Source organism: Phyllobates terribilis, unplaced genomic scaffold (genome assembly GCF_046119375.1).
Source record: "Phyllobates terribilis strain yellow unplaced genomic scaffold, ASM4611937v1 Scaffold_693__1_contigs__length_808095, whole genome shotgun sequence".
Taxonomy (NCBI): domain Eukaryota; kingdom Metazoa; phylum Chordata; class Amphibia; order Anura; family Dendrobatidae; genus Phyllobates; species Phyllobates terribilis.
In genome coordinates, this window is record NW_027363453.1 from 224,309 (window position 1) to 242,452 (window position 18,144).

Consider the following 18,144-nt stretch of genomic DNA (forward strand, 5'->3'; position numbering starts at 1 on the left):
GTTCTTGCAGCGAAAAACACCTGGAAGCTGGGGGATCGCAACTCGTTACCCTGGGACTAAGCCCTCTCCCTAATAGCAGCAAGCAGATTAAGTCCACCAAAGTGGACGATCCTGCCAGGCCAAGGAGAGGGGTACCCGAGTGCCCTTCAAACATAATCTCCTGCAATAAAGCACTTGATCGTAGCCAAAAGGCCGAGAAGCGATAACCAGAATTGGTTTCGAACTACGGAGCCACCCAAGGATCCTGAAAAGTCCATTTGTGGAGATGAGCTCCTGGACTCCCGTTAAGAAGACATGTTGTCAACCTCTAGATCCCTTACATGCCTGCACTTTTCGGCTTGCTGCTGCTGCAATCCACGCGTTTTAGATCTGCATAACTCCACCTCTTTAAACACAGCACCTTCACCCCCTGCTGTTCCCACCCGCCTCAACACCGTTGGAAGGGAGGAGAACCAATTAAGGCGGGGGGTGGGGTGGAACGAGCAGCTGTCTACCCTTAGCAGGAGGGCTGCTGATTACTTACCTCTCCTGCTGCTGCTGCTGGCTGTCCAGCAGCAGACTGAAGGTGGCTGCTGCTGTGCGCAGGTATATAAAGGCTCAGAGCCTATTATGACACGCGCAGCCAGCGTTCCATTGCCACATTCCATCTACTGCAGGCAGGATACCTGGCTGGCTGAATGTCGCTGAGAAGCTCACAGAGACCGCCATAAGCAACAGTTTAACAGAATGCCACAGACTATTCAACCAAACTTTTTGGGTTGGGTTCTCTTTTATAGTCTGCAGGCATTAAATGAAAGAAGTCAGTGTTCCAGCAGAGGGAGACAACGTTTCAGAAAAGGCATTGTAGCAAACCAAAAAAGAAATTTTAAGCGCAGCAGAGTAACCAGCGCACATACCTGTTAGCTCAGGTGAGTTTAAAAGGCTGCTGTTGATAACAAGGGCATTTGCTAAATAGATGGTGTGTGTGCAACAATATACTGAAAGGTCAATTATATTGTGCAGCTTATCTCACCACCTGTAGTTATTTAGGTGAAAGCTCCAAAATGCTTGCCTAATATGTCTGTTTATCCAAAAGGAAGTAAAAAGGGAGAGCTAGAAAGATAGCATTGCATTACATTACATGGCAATGCAATGCACAGTTGCTGAAGTTGAACCAAAATGAGCTTGTAATCTGGCTTCTGCAACTTTGAACATGAAAAATCCAATGAGGAGAAGAAAAGCAAAGCCAAAGAGTCCATCCCAAAATCCGACAAACAAGCAAAATGAACAAAAAACATTGAATTCAATTCTTTCTGATTTTAGAAACTGCATTAAAGAAGGGGTGCACCGGTCCTGGAGATACTGCAATACCAGGTCAATGCGTGGAGTGGACAGAGCAAGCTCTTTTTCCATCTCCCTGTTCTAAAAATCCATTTAATATATGGTCCCCAGATAGGGGACGTATCAGATATTAAACTGATAAGAACAGATACTACACTTGATCTTAGCCAAAAGGCCGAGAAGCGATAACCAGAATTGGTTTCGAACTACGGAGCCACCCAAGGATCCTGAAAAGTCCATTTGTGGAGATGAGCTCCTGGACTCCCGTTAAGAAGACATGTTGTCAACCTCTAGATCCCTTACATGCCTGCACTTTTCGGCTTGCTGCTGCTGCAATCCACGCGTTTTAGATCTGCATAACTCCACCTCTTTAAACACAGCACCTTCACCCCCTGCTGTTCCCACCCGCCTCAACACCGTTGGAAGGGAGGAGAACCAATTAAGGCGGGGGGTGGGGTGGAACGAGCAGCTGTCTACCCTTAGCAGGAGGGCTGCTGATTACTTACCTCTCCTGCTGCTGCTGCTGGCTGTCCAGCAGCAGACTGAAGGTGGCTGCTGCTGTGCGCAGGTATATAAAGGCTCAGAGCCTATTATGACACGCGCAGCCAGCGTTCCATTGCCACATTCCATCTACTGCAGGCAGGATACCTGGCTGGCTGAATGTCGCTGAGAAGCTCACAGAGACCGCCATAAGCAACAGTTTAACAGAATGCCACAGACTAATCAACCAAACTTTTTGGGTTGGGTTCTCTTTTATAGTCTGCAGGCATTAAATGAAAGAAGTCAGTGTTCCAGCAGAGGGAGACAACGTTTCAGAAAAGGCATTGTAGCAAACCAAAAAATAAATTTTAAGCGCAGCAGAGTAACCAGCGCACATACCTGTTAGCTCAGGTGAGTTTAAAAGGCTGCTGTTGATAACAAGGGCATTTGCTAAATAGATGGTGTGTGTGCAACAATATACTGAAAGGTCAATTATATTGTGCAGCTTATCTCACCACCTGTAGTTATTTAGGTGAAAGCTCCAAAATGCTTGCCTAATATGTCTGTTTATCCAAAAGGAAGTAAAAAGGGAGAGCTAGAAAGATAGCATTGCATTACATTACATGGCAATGCAATGCACAGTTGCTGAAGTTGAACCAAAATGAGCTTGTAATCTGGCTTCTGCAACTTTGAACATGAAAAATCCAATGAGGAGAAGAAAAGCAAAGCCAAAGAGTCCATCCCAAAATCCGACAAACAAGCAAAATGAACAAAAAACATTGAATTCAATTCTTTCTGATTTTAGAAACTGCATTAAAGAAGGGGTGCACCGGTCCTGGAGATACTGCAATACCAGGTCAATGCGTGGAGTGGACAGAGCAAGCTCTTTTTCCATCTCCCTGTTCTAAAAATCCATTTAATATATGGTCCCCAGATAGGGGACGTATCAGATATTAAACTGATAAGAACAGATACTACACTTGATCTTAGCCAAAAGGCCGAGAAGCGATAACCAGAATTGGTTTCGAACTACGGAGCCACCCAAGGATCCTGAAAAGTCCATTTGTGGAGATGAGCTCCTGGACTCCCGTTAAGAAGACATGTTGTCAACCTCTAGATCCCTTACATGCCTGCACTTTTCGGCTTGCTGCTGCTGCAATCCACGCGTTTTAGATCTGCATAACTCCACCTCTTTAAACACAGCACCTTCACCCCCTGCTGTTCCCACCCGCCTCAACACCGTTGGAAGGGAGGAGAACCAATTAAGGCGGGGGGTGGGGTGGAACGAGCAGCTGTCTACCCTTAGCAGGAGGGCTGCTGATTACTTACCTCTCCTGCTGCTGCTGCTGGCTGTCCAGCAGCAGACTGAAGGTGGCTGCTGCTGTGCGCAGGTATATAAAGGCTCAGAGCCTATTATGCCACGCGCAGCCAGCGTTCCATTGCCACATTCCATCTACTGCAGGCAGGATACCTGGCTGGCTGAATGTCGCTGAGAAGCTCACAGAGACCGCCATAAGCAACAGTTTAACAGAATGCCACAGAATAAACAACCAAACTTTTTGGGTTGGGTTCTCTTTTATAGTCTGCAGGCATTAAATGAAAGAAGTCAGTGTTCCAGCAGAGGGAGACAACGTTTCAGAAAAGGCATTGTAGCAAACCAAAAAAGAAATTTTAAGCGCAGCAGAGTAACCAGCGCACATACCTGTTAGCTCAGGTGAGTTTAAAAGGCTGCTGTTGATAACAAGGGCATTTGCTAAATAGATGGTGTGTGTGCAACAATATACTGAAAGGTCAATTATATTGTGCAGCTTATCTCACCACCTGTAGTTATTTAGGTGAAAGCTCCAAAATGCTTGCCTAATATGTCTGTTTATCCAAAAGGAAGTAAAAAGGGAGAGCTAGAAAGATAGCATTGCATTACATTACATGGCAATGCAATGCACAGTTGCTGAAGTTGAACCAAAATGAGCTTGTAATCTGGCTTCTGCAACTTTGAACATGAAAAATCCAATGAGGAGAAGAAAAGCAAAGCCAAAGAGTCCATCCCAAAATCCGACAAACAAGCAAAATGAACAAAAAACATTGAATTCAATTCTTTCTGATTTTAGAAACTGCATTAAAGAAGGGGTGCACCGGTCCTGGAGATACTGCAATACCAGGTCAATGCGTGGAGTGGACAGAGCAAGCTCTTTTTCCATCTCCCTGTTCTAAAAATCCATTTAATATATGGTCCCCAGATAGGGGACGTATCAGATATTAAACTGATAAGAACAGATTTTTTTTTTTTTTTTTTTCATAACACTCAGATTACAAGTACCATCTCGATTCCATACTTCTGAAAACGGTGATGGACCAAATCCATCATCGTGTCATTTTAAAACAAAAAAACATTATTTAATGCATATACAAAAAAAACAAAACAACAACCAGTATTTCCTCTCAGACACATAATATATAGAGGAAGGAAACAAAACACATTACTGCATTCCTCCCTTCAACGCATAATATGTTAGATACTCCAACAGTCCTTTCTCTTGCGAGAAAGATTCAAAGTTTGTATTCACATAATCTATCCATGTCCTTCCCACCTTATAGGTTTCAAAAAACCTCTCTTTATTTGCCTTCACACTTGCGATTACCTTTGGAAAAAAAGCTTCAAAACACACACCACTTCCCTTCATTTCCGCAATTCCTTTTTTAACTTTGTCCATTTCTTTATCAGCTTCCTCCTCTTCTGTTTGCCTCTGAACCTCTACCGTCTTCTTTTTTTCTTTCTTTTCCGCCTTTGCACTTTCCATCTTCTCCTTATTACTCTTTCTCTTTGGGCATTCCTTAAACCTATGCCCAATTTCCATACACAGGTTACACTTATTCCTTTCTACTGGACATGATTTAGAAACATGTCCTTCCGCTTTACACTTCCAACACTTTTCTGCAGTACAGTCTTCACGTTTATGACCATATACCTCACAAATTGAACAAAAGGAATCCATCCCATTAAAGAATAAATTCCCACTTACTTTACCAAGCTTAAACCTTTGAGGCGGGTAGGAAAAACTCCTATCCTTGTTCATGTTAAATTCCACAAAAAATTTCCACTTTCCCGTCCATACTCCGAATTCATTCATTACTTTACCTTTTGATACTACAGACTTGGCAAAACCACTCAAAAACGTGACAATGTCCTCTTCTGGAACCAGTGGTGAAAACATCTTCACTGTCACCATCTTTTCACTACTAAATACGTGACGTTGAAACCGAATTCCAACAAACTTCTCATGTCTCAATTCATCAAAAGAATCCATATAGTTCTCCAAAATCTTCCTAGACTCAAAAAACACGTCATAGACACCCTTTTGGGGATAATCCATAACTGCCACGATGTCTTCTTTTTTCACCTTTGCGACACCCAAGATGATCTCCTTCATAATAAACCGAAAGTCCTTAACCTTCTGACAGTCTCTCCGGACAAAAATCCGGAAAGCGGTCTCCACACGTGCATGTTCTGGAACCTCCAACTTCGGCCACAACTCCGCCTCTGTTGCCATGATTCTCCAACAGAATGAGCGTAATCTCCACTCCAACACACAGAAGGAGCGAGTATGATCGCTTCCCGTTGTCTGGGGACTAAGCCGACACGCCTATAGCAGCAAGAGGGTGAAGTCCCCACAATTAAGTAAGGACGATCCCCCAAGGCCGACGAGCCAGGTACCCCAGACACCTCCAACCAAAACCAAGGCAGCAATCGCTAAATCACTGCACTTGATCTTAGCCAAAAGGCCGAGAAGCGATAACCAGAATTGGTTTCGAACTACGGAGCCACCCAAGGATCCTGAAAAGTCCATTTGTGGAGATGAGCTCCTGGACTCCCGTTAAGAAGACATGTTGTCAACCTCTAGATCCCTTACATGCCTGCACTTTTCGGCTTGCTGCTGCTGCAATCCACGCGTTTTAGATCTGCATAACTCCACCTCTTTAAACACAGCACCTTCACCCCCTGCTGTTCCCACCCGCCTCAACACCGTTGGAAGGGAGGAGAACCAATTAAGGCGGGGGGTGGGGTGGAACGAGCAGCTGTCTACCCTTAGCAGGAGGGCTGCTGATTACTTACCTCTCCTGCTGCTGCTGCTGGCTGTCCAGCAGCAGACTGAAGGTGGCTGCTGCTGTGCGCAGGTATATAAAGGCTCAGAGCCTATTATGACACGCGCAGCCAGCGTTCCATTGCCACATTCCATCTACTGCAGGCAGGATACCTGGCTGGCTGAATGTCGCTGAGAAGCTCACAGAGACCGCCATAAGCAACAGTTTAACAGAATGCCACAGACTAATCAACCAAACTTTTTGGGTTGGGTTCTCTTTTATAGTCTGCAGGCATTAAATGAAAGAAGTCAGTGTTCCAGCAGAGGGAGACAACGTTTCAGAAAAGGCATTGTAGCAAACCAAAAAAGAAATTTTAAGCGCAGCAGAGTAACCAGCGCACATACCTGTTAGCTCAGGTGAGTTTAAAAGGCTGCTGTTGATAACAAGGGCATTTGCTAAATAGATGGTGTGTGTGCAACAATATACTGAAAGGTCAATTATATTGTGCAGCTTATCTCACCACCTGTAGTTATTTAGGTGAAAGCTCCAAAATGCTTGCCTAATATGTCTGTTTATCCAAAAGGAAGTAAAAAGGGAGAGCTAGAAAGATAGCATTGCATTACATTACATGGCAATGCAATGCACAGTTGCTGAAGTTGAACCAAAATGAGCTTGTAATCTGGCTTCTGCAACTTTGAACATGAAAAATCCAATGAGGAGAAGAAAAGCAAAGCCAAAGAGTCCATCCCAAAATCCGACAAACAAGCAAAATGAACAAAAAACATTGAATTCAATTCTTTCTGATTTTAGAAACTGCATTAAAGAAGGGGTGCACCGGTCCTGGAGATACTGCAATACCAGGTCAATGCGTGGAGTGGACAGAGCAAGCTCTTTTTCCATCTCCCTGTTCTAAAAATCCATTTAATATATGGTCCCCAGATAGGGGACGTATCAGATATTAAACTGATAAGAACAGATACTACACTTGATCTTAGCCAAAAGGCCGAGAAGCGATAACCAGAATTGGTTTCGAACTACGGAGCCACCCAAGGATCCTGAAAAGTCCATTTGTGGAGATGAGCTCCTGGACTCCCGTTAAGAAGACATGTTGTCAACCTCTAGATCCCTTACATGCCTGCACTTTTCGGCTTGCTGCTGCTGCAATCCACGCGTTTTAGATCTGCATAACTCCACCTCTTTAAACACAGCACCTTCACCCCCTGCTGTTCCCACCCGCCTCAACACCGTTGGAAGGGAGGAGAACCAATTAAGGCGGGGGGTGGGGTGGAACGAGCAGCTGTCTACCCTTAGCAGGAGGGCTGCTGATTACTTACCTCTCCTGCTGCTGCTGCTGGCTGTCCAGCAGCAGACTGAAGGTGGCTGCTGCTGTGCGCAGGTATATAAAGGCTCAGAGCCTATTATGACACGCGCAGCCAGCGTTCCACTGCCACATTCCATCTACTGCAGGCAGGATACCTGGCTGGCTGAATGTCGCTGAGAAGCTCACAGAGACCGCCATAAGCAACAGTTTAACAGAATGCCACAGACTAATCAACCAAACTTTTTGGGTTGGGTTCTCTTTTATAGTCTGCAGGCATTAAATGAAAGAAGTCAGTGTTCCAGCAGAGGGAGACAACGTTTCAGAAAAGGCATTGTAGCAAACCAAAAAAGAAATTTTAAGCGCAGCAGAGTAACCAGCGCACATACCTGTTAGCTCAGGTGAGTTTAAAAGGCTGCTGTTGATAACAAGGCCATTTGCTAAATAGATGGTGTGTGTGCAACAATATACTGAAAGGTCAATTATATTGTGCAGCTTATCTCACCACCTGTAGTTATTTAGGTGAAAGCTCCAAAATGCTTGCCTAATATGTCTGTTTATCCAAAAGGAAGTAAAAAGGGAGAGCTAGAAAGATAGCATTGCATTACATTACATGGCAATGCAATGCACAGTTGCTGAAGTTGAACCAAAATGAGCTTGTAATCTGGCTTCTGCAACTTTGAACATGAAAAATCCAATGAGGAGAAGAAAAGCAAAGCAAAAGAGTCCATCCCAAAATCCGACAAACAAGCAAAATGAACAAAAAACATTGAATTCAATTCTTTCTGATTTTAGAAACTGCATTAAAGAAGGGGTGCACCGGTCCTGGAGATACTGCAATACCAGGTCAATGCGTGGAGTGGACAGAGCAAGCTCTTTTTCCATCTCCCTGTTCTAAAAATCCATTTAATATATGGTCCCCAGATAGGGGACGTATCAGATATTAAACTGATAAGAACAGATACTACACTTGATCTTAGCCAAAAGGCCGAGAAGCGATAACCAGAATTGGTTTCGAACTACGGAGCCACCCAAGGATCCTGAAAAGTCCATTTGTGGAGATGAGCTCCTGGACTCCCGTTAAGAAGACATGTTGTCAACCTCTAGATCCCTTACATGCCTGCACTTTTCGGCTTGCTGCTGCTGCAATCCACGCGTTTTAGATCTGCATAACTCCACCTCTTTAAACACAGCACCTTCACCCCCTGCTGTTCCCACCCGCCTCAACACCGTTGGAAGGGAGGAGAACCAATTAAGGCGGGGGGTGGGGTGGAACGAGCAGCATTCTACCCTTAGCAGGAGGGCTGCTGATTACTTACCTCTCCTGCTGCTGCTGCTGGCTGTCCAGCAGCAGACTGAAGGTGGCTGCTGCTGTGCGCAGGTATATAAAGGCTCAGAGCCTATTATGACACGCGCAGCCAGCGTTCCATTGCCACATTCCATCTACTGCAGGCAGGATACCTGGCTGGCTGAATGTCGCTGAGAAGCTCACAGAGACCGCCATAAGCAACAGTTTAACAGAATGCCACAGACTAATCAACCAAACTTTTTGGGTTGGGTTCTCTTTTATAGTCTGCAGGCATTAAATGAAAGAAGTCAGTGTTCCAGCAGAGGGAGACAGCGTTTCAGAAAAGGCATTGTAGCAAACCAAAAAAGAAATTTTAAGTGCAGCAGAGTAACCAGCGCACATACCTGTTAGCTCAGGTGAGTTTAAAAGGCTGCTGTTGATAACAAGGGCATTTGCTAAATAGATGGTGTGTGTGCAACAATATACTGAAAGGTCAATTATATTGTGCAGCTTATCTCACCACCTGTAGTTATTTAGGTGAAAGCTCCAAAATGCTTGCCTAATATGTCTGTTTATCCAAAAGGAAGTAAAAAGGGAGAGCTAGAAAGATAGCATTGCATTACATTACATGGCAATGCAATGCACAGTTGCTGAAGTTGAACCAAAATGAGCTTGTAATCTGGCTTCTGCAACTTTGAACATGAAAAATCCAATGAGGAGAAGAAAAGCAAAGCCAAAGAGTCCATCCCAAAATCCGACAAACAAGCAAAATGAACAAAAAACATTGAATTCAATTCTTTCTGATTTTAGAAACTGCATTAAAGAAGGGGTGCACCGGTCCTGGAGATACTGCAATACCAGGTCAATGCGTGGAGTGGACAGAGCAAGCTCTTTTTCCATCTCCCTGTTCTAAAAATCCATTTAATATATGGTCCCCAGATAGGGGACGTATCAGATATTAAACTAAGAACAGATTTTTTTTTTTTTTTTTTCGAAAGCCCGAATTCATGTACAAAACCCGAGTGCGCTTAAAAAAGTGACAAGTGCCACAAAAAAAGTGCACTAGGATGCTGATCTTCTTGAAACCCTCTCCAAAAGGAGAAGGGTCCCCCAAACCATTCCCCGTCCCTCCGAGCCAGAAGGCCACAGCGAGGAACAGGGACAAATAGCCACCTCCAGCCGGAGCCAGAGGCGACCCAATCTTACCCCCAATACCTGCCCGAGTTCTCACCCGAGCAAGGCACTGGGAGCCAAAGACTGTGCTCCCCTCCCGGAAGAGGGGAGCCAACAACGCTCTCCTCCCGAAAGAGGAGAGCCAGGGGGGTTCAGGGGGGAGGGGAACCTGATGGCCACACACTCCCCCCCTAGACCTGCCAAGAGAGGAACCCGTAAGGGAACCGCATCCCGACAAAATCCTAGTAAGGACGTGGACACACGTGAAAAAGTGGACACACAGTGACAAAAAAAATTAAATAAATAGTGAAGGTTTCACAGTATAATACTGCCCGGACCTTCGACCGGGAATTGAAAAATTCCCCATCCTAAGGCCAGAAGGCCCAGAATAAGGGTGTGTGTGAAGAAAGAAATATTGAAGTGCTAGTGCAAATGTGCCATAAACTCAAGTGGGGTTCCCAATCCCAGTGAGTTAAGGCACCCCAGGGTCACCACTCCTGGGGCACTTCACACTTCGGGCTTTCGATCTTCCCCGGCCCAATGGCGTCGATCCTGGGGGGCCATGCTTTCCACCAGATGACTATATTAGCCAACTGGCGTACTAACAAGCGCCTAAGCCCCAGTGTGCATAATGTATCAATCTACTAGGGCGGCCAACATCCAAAACCGCCTTTTCGAAAGATACTACACTTGATCTTAGCCAAAAGGCCGAGAAGCGATAACCAGAATTGGTTTCGAACTACGGAGCCACCCAAGGATCCTGAAAAGTCCATTTGTGGAGATGAGCTCCTGGACTCCCGTTAAGAAGACATGTTGTCAACCTCTAGATCCCTTACATGCCTGCACTTTTCGGCTTGCTGCTGCTGCAATCCACGCGTTTTAGATCTGCATAACTCCACCTCTTTAAACACAGCACCTTCACCCTCTGCTGTTCCCACCCGCCTCAACACCGTTGGAAGGGAGGAGAACCAATTAAGGCGGGGGGTGGGGTGGAATGAGCAGCTGTCTACCCTTAGCAGGAGGGCTGCTGATTACTTACCTCTCCTGCTGCTGCTGCTGGCTGTCCAGCAGCAGACTGAAGGTGGCTGCTGCTGTGCGCAGGTATATAAAGGCTCAGAGCCTATTATGACACGCGCAGCCAGCGTTCCATTGCCACATTCCATCTACTGCAGGCAGGATACCTGGCTGGCTGAATGTCGCTGAGAAGCTCACAGAGACCGCCATAAGCAACAGTTTAACAGAATGCCACAGACTAATCAACCAAACTTTTTGGGTTGGGTTCTCTTTTATAGTCTGCAGGCATTAAATGAAAGAAGTCAGTGTTCCAGCAGAGGGAGACAACGTTTCAGAAAAGGCATTGTAGCAAACCAAAAAAGAAATTTTAAGCGCAGCAGAGTAACCAGCGCACATACCTGTTAGCTCAGGTGAGTTTAAAAGGCTGCTGTTGATAACAAGGGCATTTGCTAAATAGATGGTGTGTGTGCAACAATATACTGAAAGGTCAATTATATTGTGCAGCTTATCTCACCACCTGTAGTTATTTAGGTGAAAGCTCCAAAATGCTTGCCTAATATGTCTGTTTATCCAAAAGGAAGTAAAAAGGGAGAGCTAGAAAGATAGCATTGCATTACATTACATGGCAATGCAATGCACAGTTGCTGAAGTTGAACCAAAATGAGCTTGTAATCTGGCTTCTGCAACTTTGAACATGAAAAATCCAATGAGGAGAAGAAAAGCAAAGCCAAAGAGTCCATCCCAAAATCCGACAAACAAGCAAAATGAACAAAAAACATTGAATTCAATTCTTTCTGATTTTAGAAACTGCATTAAAGAAGGGGTGCACCGGTCCTGGAGATACTGCAATACCAGGTCAATGCGTGGAGTGGACAGAGCAAGCTCTTTTTCCATCTCCCTGTTCTAAAAATCCATTTAATATATGGTCCCCAGATAGGGGACGTATCAGATATTAAACTGATAAGAACAGATACTACACTTGATCTTAGCCAAAAGGCCGAGAAGCGATAACCAGAATTGGTTTCGAACTACGGAGCCACCCAAGGATCCTGAAAAGTCCATTTGTGGAGATGAACTCCTGGACTCCCGTTAAGAAGACATGTTGTCAACCTCTAGATCCCTTACATGCCTGCACTTTTCGGCTTGCTGCTGCTGCAATCCACGCGTTTTAGATCTGCATAACTCCACCTCTTTAAACACAGCACCTTCACCCCCTGCTGTTCCCACCCGCCTCAACACCGTTGGAAGGGAGGAGAACCAATTAAAGCGGGGGGTGGGGTGGAACGAGCAGCTGTCTACCCTTAGCAGGAGGGCTGCTGATTACTTACCTCTCCTGCTGCTGCTGGCTGTCCAGCAGCAGACTGAAGGTGGCTGCTGCTGTGTGCAGGTATATAAAGGCTCAGAGCCTATTATGACACGCGCAGCCAGCGTTCCATTGCCACATTCCATCTACTGCAGGCAGGATACCTGGCTGGCTGAATGTCGCTGAGAAGCTCACAGAGACCGCCATAAGCAACAGTTTAACAGAATGCCACAGACTAATCAACCAAACTTTTTGGGTTGGGTTCTCTTTTATAGTCTGCAGGCATTAAATGAAAGAAGTCAGTGTTCCAGCAGAGGGAGACAACGTTTCAGAAAAGGCATTGTAGCAAACCAAAAAAGAAATTTTAAGCGCAGCAGAGTAACCAGCGCACATACCTGTTAGCTCAGGTGAGTTTAAAAGGCTGCTGTTGATAACAAGGGCATTTGCTAAATAGATGGTGTGTGTGCAACAATATACTGAAAGGTCAATTATATTGTGCAGCTTATCTCACCACCTGTAGTTATTTAGGTGAAAGCTCCAAAATGCTTGCCTAATATGTCTGTTTATCCAAAAGGAAGTAAAAAGGGAGAGCTAGAAAGATAGCATTGCATTACATTACATGGCAATGCAATGCACAGTTGCTGAAGTTGAACCAAAATGAGCTTGTAATCTGGCTTCTGCAACTTTGAACATGAAAAATCCAATGAGGAGAAGAAAAGCAAAGCCAAAGAGTCCATCCCAAAATCCGACAAACAAGCAAAATGAACAAAAAACATTGAATTCAATTCTTTCTGATTTTAGAAACTGCATTAAAGAAGGGGTGCACCGGTCCTGGAGATACTGCAATACCAGGTCAATGCGTGGAGTGGACAGAGCAAGCTCTTTTTCCATCTCCCTGTTCTAAAAATCCATTTAATATATGGTCCCCAGATAGGGGACGTATCAGATATTAAACTGATAAGAACAGATACTACACTTGATCTTAGCCAAAAGGCCGAGAAGCGATAACCAGAATTGGTTTCGAACTACGGAGCCACCCAAGGATCCTGAAAAGTCCATTTGTGGAGATGAGCTCCTGGACTCCCGTTAAGAAGACATGTTGTCAACCTCTAGATCCCTTACATGCCTGCACTTTTCGGCTTGCTGCTGCTGCAATCCACGCGTTTTAGATCTGCATAACTCCACCTCTTTAAACACAGCACCTTCACCCCCTGCTGTTCCCACCCGCCTCAACACCGTTGGAAGGGAGGAGAACCAATTAAAGCGGGGGGTGGGGTGGAACGAGCAGCTGTCTACCCTTAGCAGGAGGGCTGCTGATTACTTACCTCTCCTGCTGCTGCTGGCTGTCCAGCAGCAGACTGAAGGTGGCTGCTGCTGTGTGCAGGTATATAAAGGCTCAGAGCCTATTATGACACGCGCAGCCAGCGTTCCATTGCCACATTCCATCTACTGCAGGCAGGATACCTGGCTGGCTGAATGTCGCTGAGAAGCTCACAGAGACCGCCATAAGCAACAGTTTAACAGAATGCCACAGACTAATCAACCAAACTTTTTGGGTTGGGTTCTCTTTTATAGTCTGCAGGCATTAAATGAAAGAAGTCAGTGTTCCAGCAGAGGGAGACAACGTTTCAGAAAAGGCATTGTAGCAAACCAAAAAAGAAATTTTAAGCGCAGCAGAGTAACCAGCGCACATACCTGTTAGCTCAGGTGAGTTTAAAAGGCTGCTGTTGATAACAAGGGCATTTGCTAAATAGATGGTGTGTGTGCAACAATATACTGAAAGGTCAATTATATTGTGCAGCTTATCTCACCACCTGTAGTTATTTAGGTGAAAGCTCCAAAATGCTTGCCTAATATGTCTGTTTATCCAAAAGGAAGTAAAAAGGGAGAGCTAGAAAGATAGCATTGCATTACATTACATGGCAATGCAATGCACAGTTGCTGAAGTTGAACCAAAATGAGCTTGTAATCTGGCTTCTGCAACTTTGAACATGAAAAATCCAATGAGGAGAAGAAAAGCAAAGCCAAAGAGTCCATCCCAAAATCCGACAAACAAGCAAAATGAACAAAAAACATTGAATTCAATTCTTTCTGATTTTAGAAACTGCATTAAAGAAGGGGTGCACCGGTCCTGGAGATACTGCAATACCAGGTCAATGCGTGGAGTGGACAGAGCAAGCTCTTTTTCCATCTCCCTGTTCTAAAAATCCAATTAATATATGGTCCCCAGATAGGGGACGTATCAGATATTAAACTGATAAGAACAGATACTACACTTGATCTTAGCCAAAAGGCCGAGAAGCGATAACCAGAATTGGTTTCGAACTACGGAGCCACCCAAGGATCCTGAAAAGTCCATTTGTGGAGATGAGCTCCTGGACTCCCGTTAAGAAGACATGTTGTCAACCTCTAGATCCCTTACATGCCTGCACTTTTCGGCTTGCTGCTGCTGCAATCCACGCGTTTTAGATCTGCATAACTCCACCTCTTTAAACACAGCACCTTCACCCCCTGCTGTTCCCACCCGCCTCAACACCGTTGGAAGGGAGGAGAACCAATTAAGGCGGGGGGTGGGGTGGAACGAGCAGCTGTCTACCCTTAGCAGGAGGGCTGCTGATTACTTACCTCTCCTGCTGCTGCTGCTGGCTGTCCAGCAGCAGACTGAAGGTGGTTGCTGCTGTGCGCAGGTATATAAAGGCTCAGAGCCTATTATGACACGCGCAGCCAGCGTTCCATTGCCACATTCCATCTACTGCAGGCAGGATACCTGGCTGGCTGAATGTCGCTGAGAAGCTCACAGAGACCGCCATAAGCAACAGTTTAACAGAATGCCACAGACTAATCAACCAAACTTTTTGGGTTGGGTTCTCTTTTATAGTCTGCAGGCATTAAATGAAAGAAGTCAGTGTTCCAGCAGAGGGAGACAACGTTTCAGAAAAGGCATTGTAGCAAACCAAAAAAGAAATTTTAAGCGCAGCAGAGTAACCAGCACACATACCTGTTAGCTCAGGTGAGTTTAAAAGGCTGCTGTTGATAACAAGGGCATTTGCTAAATAGATGGTGTGTGTGCAACAATATGCTGAAAGGTCAATTATATTGTGCAGCTTATCTCACCACCTGTAGTTATTTAGGTGAAAGCTCCAAAATGCTTGCCTAATATGTCTGTTTATCCAAAAGGAAGTAAAAAGGGAGAGCTAGAAAGATAGCATTGCATTACATTACATGGCAATGCAATGCACAGTTGCTGAAGTTGAACCAAAATGAGCTTGTAATCTGGCTTCTGCAACTTTGAACATGAAAAATCCAATGAGGAGAAGAAAAGCAAAGCCAAAGAGTCCATCCCAAAATCCGACAAACAAGCAAAATGAACAAAAAACATTGAATTCAATTCTTTCTGATTTTAGAAACTGCATTAAAGAAGGGGTGCACCGGTCCTGGAGATACTGCAATACCAGGTCAATGCGTGGAGTGGACAGAGCAAGCTCTTTTTCCATCTCCCTGTTCTAAAAATCCATTTAATATATGGTCCCCAGATAGGGGACGTATCAGATATTAAACTGATAAGAACAGATTTTTTTTTTGATTGAAGCTGCATCCAAGGCACTGAAAAATGTGACCGAAGTCACACCAAAACAGCGCACGAGGCGAGGATTCATGTGGACCCTTCCCGGAGGAGAGGGTCCCCAATAAACCATCCCCATCCCTCCGAGCCAGAAGGCCACAGCGAGGGTCAGGGATCTCCGATACTCTCCCTAGCCGAAGCCGGAGAAGAGCCGTTTTCGTGCTCCCAGCTTCCATCTAGGCTGCCACCCTAGTGGAGCTGGAGCCTGTGTTGGTTTCTCAGCCCAAAGCTGACCGGACCTCCGACCGGGTTTATAAAAATTCCCCTTCCTAGCCCGGAGGCCAGGAAAAGGGGGGGTTGCTCAGAAAGTATGATTGGCAAAGGTGCGGCGTGCTACGAAGCCAAGTCTTTCTGGGGTTCCCAGTCCCAGTAAGCTTGGACTCCCACCAGGGCGCCTACTCCTGGGGCACATTGCTCCAAAGCCCTCACACTTACCCAGCCTAGTGACTTCGATCCTGGAGGGCCATGTTTTCCATCAGATAACTCTATGAGCCACCTGGCGTACTAACAAGTGCACCAAACCAGTGTGTAATATGCATCAATTTACTAGGGCAGCCCAAGGACAAAACTGCCTTTTCAAAAGATACTACACTTGATCTTAGCCAAAAGGCCGAGAAGCGATAACCAGAATTGGTTTCAAACTACGGAGCCACCCAAGGATCCTGAAAAGTCCATTTGTGGAGATGAGCTCCTGGACTCCCGTTAAGAAGACATGTTGTCAACCTCTAGATCCCTTACATGCCTGCACTTTTCGGCTTGCTGCTGCTGCAATCCACGCGTTTTAGATCTGCATAACTCCACCTCTTTAAACACAGCACCTTCACCCCCTGCTGTTCCCACCCGCCTCAACACCGTTGGAAGGGAGGAGAACCAATTAAGGCGGGGGGTGGGGTGGAACGAGCAGCTGTCTACCCTTAGCAGGAGGGCTGCTGATTACTTACCTCTCCTGCTGCTGCTGCTGGCTGTCCAGCAGCAGACTGAAGGTGGCTGCTGCTGTGCGCAGTTATATAAAGGCTCAGAGCCTATTATGACACGCGCAGCCAGCGTTCCATTGCCACATTCCATCTACTGCAGGCAGGATTCCTGGCTGGCTGAATGTCGCTGAGAAGCTCACAGAGACCGCCATAAGCAACAGTTTAACAGAATGCCACAGACTAATCAACCAAACTTTTTGGGTTGGGTTCTCTTTTATAGTCTGCAGGCATTAAATGAAAGAAGTCAGTGTTCCAGCAGAGGGAGACAACGTTTCAGAAAAGGCATTGTAGCAAACCAAAAAATAAATTTTAAGCGCAGCAGAGTAACCAGCGCACATACCTGTTAGCTCAGGTGAGTTTAAAAGGCTGCTGTTGATAACAAGGGCATTTGCTAAATAGATGGTGTGTGTGCAACAATATACTGAAAGGTCAATTATATTGTGCAGCTTATCTCACCACCTGTAGTTATTTAGGTGAAAGCTCCAAAATGCTTGCCTAATATGTCTGTTTATCCAAAAGGAAGTAAAAAGGGAGAGCTAGAAAGATAGCATTGCATTACATTACATGGCAATGCAATGCACAGTTGCTGAAGTTGAACCAAAATGAGCTTGTAATCTGGCTTCTGCAACTTTGAACATGAAAAATCCAATGAGGAGAAGAAAAGCAAAGCCAAAGAGTCCATCCCAAAATCCGACAAACAAGCAAAATGAACAAAAAACATTGAATTCAATTCTTTCTGATTTTAGAAACTGCATTAAAGAAGGGGTGCACCGGTCCTGGAGATACTGCAATACCAGGTCAATGCGTGGAGTGGACAGAGCAAGCTCTTTTTCCATCTCCCTGTTCTAAAAATCCATTTAATATATGGTCCCCAGATAGGGGACGTATCAGATATTAAACTGATAAGAACAGATACTACACTTGATCTTAGCCAAAAGGCCGAGAAGCGATAACCAGAATTGGTTTCGAACTACGGAGCCACCCAAGGATCCTGAAAAGTCCATTTGTGGAGATGAGCTCCTGGACTCCCGTTAAGAAGACATGTTGTCAACCTCTAGATCCCTTACATGCCTGCACTTTTCGGCTTGCTGCTGCTGCAATCCACGCGTTTTAGATCTGCATAACTCCACCTCTTTAAACACAGCACCTTCACCCCCTGCTGTTCCCACCCGCCTCAACACCGTTGGAAGGGAGGAGAACCAATTAAGGCGGGGGGTGGGGTGGAACGAGCAGCTGTCTACCCTTAGCAGGAGGGCTGCTGATTACTTACCTCTCCTGCTGCTGCTGCTGGCTGTCCAGCAGCAGACTGAAGGTGGCTGCTGCTGTGCGCAGGTATATAAAGGCTCAGAGCCTATTATGACACGCGCAGCCAGCGTTCCATTGCCACATTCCATCTACTGCAGGCAGGATACCTGGCTGGCTGAATGTCGCTGAGAAGCTCACAGAGACCGCCATAAGCAACAGTTTAACAGAATGCCACAGACTAATCAACCAAACTTTTTGGGTTGGGTTCTCTTTTATAGTCTGCAGGCATTAAATGAAAGAAGTCAGTGTTCCAGCAGAGGGAGACAA

At 45.5% G+C, this 18,144-nt stretch overlaps 10 non-coding genes and 3 pseudogenes across 10 annotated transcripts; all 13 read right to left on the reverse strand.

Annotated features, from left to right (window-relative positions):
- Window positions 1–1,316: 1,316 nt before the first annotated feature.
- On the reverse strand, window positions 1,317–1,507 carry LOC141235927 (U2 spliceosomal RNA). The gene has a single exon (XR_012301629.1). It is a non-coding gene; the product is annotated as a U2 spliceosomal RNA (small nuclear RNA).
- Window positions 1,508–2,619: 1,112 nt separating this feature from the next.
- LOC141235929 (U2 spliceosomal RNA) lies at window positions 2,620–2,810 on the reverse strand. The gene has a single exon (XR_012301631.1). It is a non-coding gene; the product is annotated as a U2 spliceosomal RNA (small nuclear RNA).
- Window positions 2,811–3,922: 1,112 nt separating this feature from the next.
- LOC141236369 (U2 spliceosomal RNA) lies at window positions 3,923–4,108 on the reverse strand. Its single transcript, XR_012302041.1, has one exon. It is a non-coding gene; the product is annotated as a U2 spliceosomal RNA (small nuclear RNA).
- Window positions 4,109–6,704: 2,596 nt separating this feature from the next.
- Window positions 6,705–6,895, reverse strand: LOC141235930 (U2 spliceosomal RNA). The gene has a single exon (XR_012301632.1). It is a non-coding gene; the product is annotated as a U2 spliceosomal RNA (small nuclear RNA).
- A 1,112-nt stretch (window positions 6,896–8,007) lies between these two features.
- LOC141235931 (U2 spliceosomal RNA) lies at window positions 8,008–8,198 on the reverse strand. Its single transcript, XR_012301634.1, has one exon. It is a non-coding gene; the product is annotated as a U2 spliceosomal RNA (small nuclear RNA).
- A 1,112-nt stretch (window positions 8,199–9,310) lies between these two features.
- LOC141236376 (U2 spliceosomal RNA) lies at window positions 9,311–9,490 on the reverse strand (annotated as a pseudogene).
- Window positions 9,491–10,287: 797 nt separating this feature from the next.
- LOC141235858 (U2 spliceosomal RNA) lies at window positions 10,288–10,379 on the reverse strand (annotated as a pseudogene).
- A 1,112-nt stretch (window positions 10,380–11,491) lies between these two features.
- LOC141235932 (U2 spliceosomal RNA) lies at window positions 11,492–11,682 on the reverse strand. The gene has a single exon (XR_012301635.1). It is a non-coding gene; the product is annotated as a U2 spliceosomal RNA (small nuclear RNA).
- A 1,109-nt stretch (window positions 11,683–12,791) lies between these two features.
- On the reverse strand, window positions 12,792–12,982 carry LOC141235933 (U2 spliceosomal RNA). Its single transcript, XR_012301636.1, has one exon. It is a non-coding gene; the product is annotated as a U2 spliceosomal RNA (small nuclear RNA).
- A 1,109-nt stretch (window positions 12,983–14,091) lies between these two features.
- Window positions 14,092–14,282, reverse strand: LOC141236251 (U2 spliceosomal RNA). Its single transcript, XR_012301944.1, has one exon. It is a non-coding gene; the product is annotated as a U2 spliceosomal RNA (small nuclear RNA).
- A 1,112-nt stretch (window positions 14,283–15,394) lies between these two features.
- On the reverse strand, window positions 15,395–15,580 carry LOC141236321 (U2 spliceosomal RNA). The gene has a single exon (XR_012302006.1). It is a non-coding gene; the product is annotated as a U2 spliceosomal RNA (small nuclear RNA).
- Window positions 15,581–16,104: 524 nt separating this feature from the next.
- Window positions 16,105–16,220, reverse strand: LOC141235850 (U2 spliceosomal RNA; annotated as a pseudogene).
- A 1,112-nt stretch (window positions 16,221–17,332) lies between these two features.
- LOC141235934 (U2 spliceosomal RNA) lies at window positions 17,333–17,523 on the reverse strand. Its single transcript, XR_012301637.1, has one exon. It is a non-coding gene; the product is annotated as a U2 spliceosomal RNA (small nuclear RNA).
- Between the last annotated feature and the right edge of the window lie 621 nt (window positions 17,524–18,144).